Below are 6,426 nucleotides of genomic sequence, written 5' to 3' on the forward strand. Positions count from 1 at the left end.
TGCTGTAGGGAGACTGTAAGGGTCGTAAGTGTAAGAAATGGTCAGAAGTCACTTTTTCAGTGCCATTGTAACTTCGGACACTAAATGAACTGTCATAACTCAAGAACTACCTGAACAGTGTTATATTTTGGGTCATTTGCTTAGCTTCCCTTGAACCACTTCTTTTGGTGTTTGGGGATCAGAATGCACTGGCCAGAAGAAACTCACATAACAGAGTAAAGCACCAATACTATGGTGAACCTTTTTGGCACTCAGTGCTGAAAAGGGAGCATGTGCGCTCATCTGGGCCACAACCTGGAAGAGGAGCTGCCCAGGGGACATGCGCATGCTGGAAAATGAACTTCTGGTTTCTGCCAGCTAGTCTTCTGGTTACTGGCGAGCATGAGCACATGATGATCAGCTGGCCCAGGTACATGCTCACACTGGAAAAGAAGAAGAGCAGCTCTTCCAGTTTTCAGCACTGCCACACGCATAAAGGCCAGCTGATCATCACGCATGCATGCATGCCAGCATGCGTGCCATAGGTTCTCCATCATGGCTCTAGAAAGTGCATTGGCTGTTGGTGGTCCTGCAGGCTTAATTCATGGTATGGATTTACTATAAAGTTCTTTGTATCTTACGATTTCTCTTCCTCCAGAATTATCTACTCCACTACTAAGGTTTGCAAGTTGAAATCTGATGTCATGGATTTCTACCTCTGGAAAGTTATAGTATAGAGGTTTTCTAGAAGCCACACTCACATTTTATAGCATTTCACCCTCCAAAATCAGAGTCTCACTTGTTTTCCAATTCACTTAAGTGTTCCTTTTCCTCAGAAGGCATGCCTTCTAGTCACATCTTCTGCACTTTCCGTCAGCAGGTGTCCTGTCCTTCTTCTCCAAATTATTCTGTTTCAGGATTTCCTTATCAGAGGGCTGCTGTTCATCTTCCTTCCTTCTCACCTGGGACAACATGAATTTTGCTGAAGTCTTTCACAAACATTCATCAAGAATGTTTCTGGCTCAACAGGAAGTCTGGCTCAACAGGAAGGAGTCAGGGGACGGAATCGGGAAAGTGGCTTCAGGAAGCAGTGGGACACAAAACAAGGCCTCTAACCATATAGGAGAATTATAAAACGATCTACCACTTATTGACCATATTATGATACCTTGACCATCAAAGAACATGCAGCAGGTCTTCCTTTAATTGTCTTCTCTTTTTGATAGGCCTTTATTTGCAAAGATGATCCATCAAGCATTTTGATGTCAAAACGAGAAAGGGACAGAATCAGAATCATTGTATCCTATTAATTCAACAACTGATTCTTTATAGTCCTTATTGGACACCACTTTCCTTCTTCTTCTGAACTAAAAGTTCCTTGCAGACATTCAAGGGCACCCTAGTGAGAAAGGTATGGATGACACAGTCAGGTTCAGCAATCTGTTCAACTCCAACTATCCCAGCAAGTCAGCGATGGAAATGCCCCTGCTCTAGGAAATGGCTGGGTATTGCTCATTCATGCCTCTTTTGGCTTTGATTGCAAGAAAGACTGAACACCTGGCATTTTTCTTTCTACTTTGGAATACGGAACAGCCAGGAGTTTGATAGAGATATCAATCAAGGTATTCTGCTATTTGATGTTTGGGTACAGGGGGTGAGCGTGTGTGTGTCAATGTGCACACATATGTGAGCTGAGGAAATGAAATATGGAAAGCATCAAATACACCCAGATGTGAAATATAGTGGGCTGGAACAAAGGATGCAAGGGAGAAATTGGCTTTAAGAGGAAGAAAAGACAAAAGGATTCAGAGGCACGAAACTCTGAGAGCTTTGTAGTTCACGCCGTATTTCAAAGCAGCTCTTCAGATTAGTCAGGCAGGCCTCTCTCTCTCTCTCTCTCTCTCTCTCTCTGTGTGTGTAATGTGTATGTGTGGAAAACAGGAAGATAGGGAGTTGCTTGACAGATGTTTGGCATGTCAACTCTCCCTAAAAAGCCTTACCAAGCAATTTTCTGAAGGATGCCATCTACAGATTGTTGCTGAGGTCCAGTACAGGTAAACTATGGCCCAGTACAATTCACCTCCAACACCCTTCCTGATTGAAGTATGAGGGAAGAACATTATCATAGCCAAGAGGAAGAGGCCAGAAAAGCACATAGTTTGCATCTTGTGAATTTTATTTCCTCCTATGCAGGGCATATTCACTGAGGCATTCACTAATGCCTTCGTAAGGCCACACTTGGAATACTGCATTCAGTTCTGGTCTCCATGATGTAAAAAAGATGTGTAGACTCTAGAAAGTGCAGAAAAGAGCAACAAAGATGATTAGGGGACTGGAGACTAAAACATATGAGGAACAGTTGCAGGAACTGGGTATGTTTAGCTTAAGAGAAAGAAGGACTAGGGGAGACATGATAGCAGTGTTCCAATATCTCAGGGGTTGCCACAAAGAAGAGGGAGTCAAGCTATTCTCCAAGGCACCTGAGGGTAGAACAAGAAGCAATGGGTGGAAGCTAATCAAGGAGAGAAGCAACTTAGAACTGAGGAGAACTTTCCTGACAGTTAGAACAATTAATCAGTGGAACATCTTGCCTCCAGAAGTTGTGAATGCCCCAACACTGGAAGTCTTTAAGAAGATGTTGGATAGCCATTTGTCTGAAACGGTATAGGGTTTCCTGCCTAGGCAGGGGGTTGGACTAGAAGACCTCCAAGGTCCCTTCCAACTCTACTATTGTATTGTATAGAGACATTCAGTATCCCAGGTTTGTGGGTACTGAAAACAAAAAGACAGACTTGGTTATCTTGCTTTTAGAAGGAAGCCCACATTGTGTAAACTACTCCCACCCTTCTTTACATTTTTTCTATTGTATGATCAAAAGGATTTCCCTGATAGTACTGAGAAAGAATCCTCTGTTTTCAAAGAGCCCAGCACTTTTGTTGCTAAAACTAAATTTAAAAAAAAACCCTAAATTTTAAATTAAAGAGAGTGTTCAAGCCTCTTACCCAGCCTCTTGTAAGGATGCATGGAATAAAATGTTGCTCAGTTCTCTAAAAATGTGCCCAAACCTCAAACAAATGGCATGTATATACATCTGTCCTCTAAACCCTCTTCTAACCTCTGCCACTATTTGGGCTGCCGATTTTGCCTTACCCAGATGCTCTCCTCTTCCAGATGGCATGTTCTCTTCTTATCATTTGGTCAGTCGAATATATATTTTTTAACCAAATCTTATAGCCTTATCCTTTTGTGACCTAAATGATAGCTTTGCCCTATCCTTCAATCAGTAAGTGTGTGGAGGTAAATTAGCTATGGCCTACCTTTACTGCATTTCAGCAATGATGTGTAGATGGCAGAAAGTTGCTTTTCTAAAGGCTTTTTAGTGCAGTTTCTATACTCCTCCTTAACAACAACAACAACAATAATAACAACAACAACAACAAAGAAAATACTGTACCTCATGGGAAGTATTGTATTTCCTTTAGCAATAAAATTGTACATGTTCTCCTATTTGACAGTGAAGAAGATAATTTCTCATTTAAATACAAGTCCCTTAAGAGAAAACCCAATACCTCTACCGTGTTGATAGAGTTGGGCTTTATGTCTATGTCTATTCAATGACTATATTTAGAAAGTCAATGTTCATAAATCGCACAACTGGAAATGAACACCTTTCAGTACCTCATTAATTATATGGAATAAAGCTCCAACAATGCTCAGAAACTGTCCACAGGAAACAGCTCTGCTTTCCACCCCCACAGATCCATCCACAGAACATTTCCTTGTCAAAGGTTTGTGTGGGCAGCTGCTGTTGTTGGATTAATTTGATTTTCAAGTCTTTCATAAAAGCTGTCAGTCAAGGACAAAAAACAAACAAACAAAGGGCAAAACAACTTCCGCCATTCCTTGCGTTAAAAAAAGCTCCTAAAACCCAAATGATAAGCAGTTATTAGTAATTCACAAGAACAAAAGATAAAGTGTAGAAAACGTACAGCACTGATTCGGTGCTCTGAAACCTTATAGCCCAGCAAACAGATCATTTTAATATTGAAGGCTCTTGGCTGAGGTGAGCCTTTATTGTTTCTGCTTTCAAGATAAGAACCGAAGTTCAAGGAAAGCATTACAATATTACTGTTGTTGTTTTTGTTGTTGTGACTGGAGAAGGCTCTGTAGCCTGCATTTTAACTAACAACTCTAAGATGGCTTAATCTCCAAATAATGTAGGTTGGAAAAAATGTTGGAAGAAAGAAATTTTCATGACAGGCAATGGAAACCCATAGGGCTCTAATTCATTTTCCTCATAAAAAACATTTGTAGGGTACCTCATATCTTTTTGTCAGTTCTGCCTCAACTTGAATTTTTAAGCAAGAATGATATTTGATTCCATTTGTTGACAAAGGTATAGTTTACTAAAGGTCAAGTGGATTACAATAAAGCAAAGCCAGAACTGAAGTTGGATGCCAAATCCCTGGATCTAATCCCCCCGCAAGGCACATCCCATTGCTGGTCCCCCCTCCCGAGTTCAGGCTGTCTTGTGGCTGCATTCTTCTCCCAGGAAAGTGACCTTGAGGCACTGTCCCTGAGAGGCACATTTATGTCTATGACTTTCACTTTCCCCCAAGCATTCCTTCTCCATTTTTACCCTTCCCCCCAGGGTTAATGGCAGACTGGTGCTGAATGATAGGAGAGTTTCCTAACTCTCTTGTCAATCATAAGAAAGTTCTTTGCCTTCCACTCTCAGATCAGTCATTTTCCCTTTACCTGCTTTCTTCTGACCACAGCCTCATCTACTATTTGCTTATAGTCAGTTTCCTTCTCTGTCTTTCTCTGTTTCTCTCTGACACACACACACACACACACACACACACACGGAGGGAAGGAAGGAGGGAGAGGGGGGAGAGGGAGGGAGAGAGAGAAGCTTGAGAAATATTTTTCCTATATTCCCCAATGTAAGATTTATTAACAGTCTTTCTTGTTATAACAATAGCAGTCCACAAGCTCTCTTTTTGGCAGATAAGTCTATCACCTAGATGCAAGTCTCATTTATCCATATCAACATTTGCTATATTTCTGTCTCTTACATAATCATTTTTTGTTAAAAAAATATTCTTTATATCCCTGGCCTTGGCATTTATCAGTAATTCTAAATGGGGAAATAGATTCGGGTGGATTTGGTTACTTTCTTGAAATATTTTTTCCTTTCCTCAAAATGGCGCATTAGCATGATAGGGAAATATGTAACTTCCAAACATCTCTTTCATGGAAGGAGCTTAAAACTTTCAAAGTCAATGCTGAAGATTGTGGGAGAGGATGGGGAATAAACCTATGCCTTTGGAATTCTAAATGATGGAGTGCCTTTACTTAGCATATTTAGTCCTTGAAAATGTGAGTTTTCAAAATTTAAAATCATGGCACCAGTTCCTCATCATTATAAAAAATTATAGGGCCAATCAATCACCACTTAGAGTCTGAATCAACAGAAGCCTTCCAAGTCTCTTCTTTCTCTCCCCCCACTCTCTCTCACTCACTCTCACTCTCACTCTTCCTTCCACTTTATGTCCCTTTTCCTCCTCATTTCTTTCATGTATCATCTATCCTTTGTTCTCCAATCATACCTATGCAAATGATTCCAATTTCTTTGGGAACACCCATAGGTATAAATACATCTTCCTCTGCATGAGTTAAGCAACTGAAAGTCTTTTTCTCAAACAAAAACTCTGGGACAGTCTGAATGGTGTCCCCCCCCCCCTTTCTGTGTTTTTCTTTTACATTAAAGAACTTTGAAATTTACTGCAGATTATATATTTTTGTGAAAATAACTAGAACAGTGAAGAAAAATACATACTGATCTTTAGCATTGCTGGAATCAAGTTACCCGACATAAATAAAAGAAGAGTAAATTAATTTAAGGTAGCACGAGACAGCAGAAGTGGGTGAAAAGGAGAGGGGGGTGGAACTTTGGGATTGGTTGTTTCAAAATCTCTAAGGGATGAAAACTGATATAGGAAATGTGCACTGGGGGGAAATAAAAAAGAAAATGATGGTGAATCAATCATGCCAGCAAATCACCAGCAGTGTGCATACTTTAATCCATTAATGGGAGAGATATCTGTGATCATAAAAGCAGGTTAGAGTCAGCCTGAAAGCTTATAGGTGGGCGGGGGAGAGAGCGAGAACAAGGAGAGAGAGAGAGAGAGAGAGAGAGAGAGAGAGAGAGAGAGAGAGAAGCAGGGAGTAAATGAAAATAAATAGACTGGCTGAACTGCTGAGAAGCATTAGGACCAATAATGAGAGATCTCAGAAGACCTGCCGCTCAGAGTATTCCGCTTTCTTTAGAAGAGTTGTGCCTTGATTCTGGATGATCCACATGGTTCGTTTTTTTAAAGAAAAATCACCCCCTTTGTAATTTAATGGGCATTCCCAATGCTTTTTGTGCCTCTCTCTAAAAAG

This window comes from Natrix helvetica, assembly GCF_964273705.1.
Source record: "Natrix helvetica genome assembly, chromosome: 5".
Classification (NCBI taxonomy): Eukaryota; Metazoa; Chordata; class Lepidosauria; order Squamata; family Natricidae; genus Natrix; species Natrix helvetica.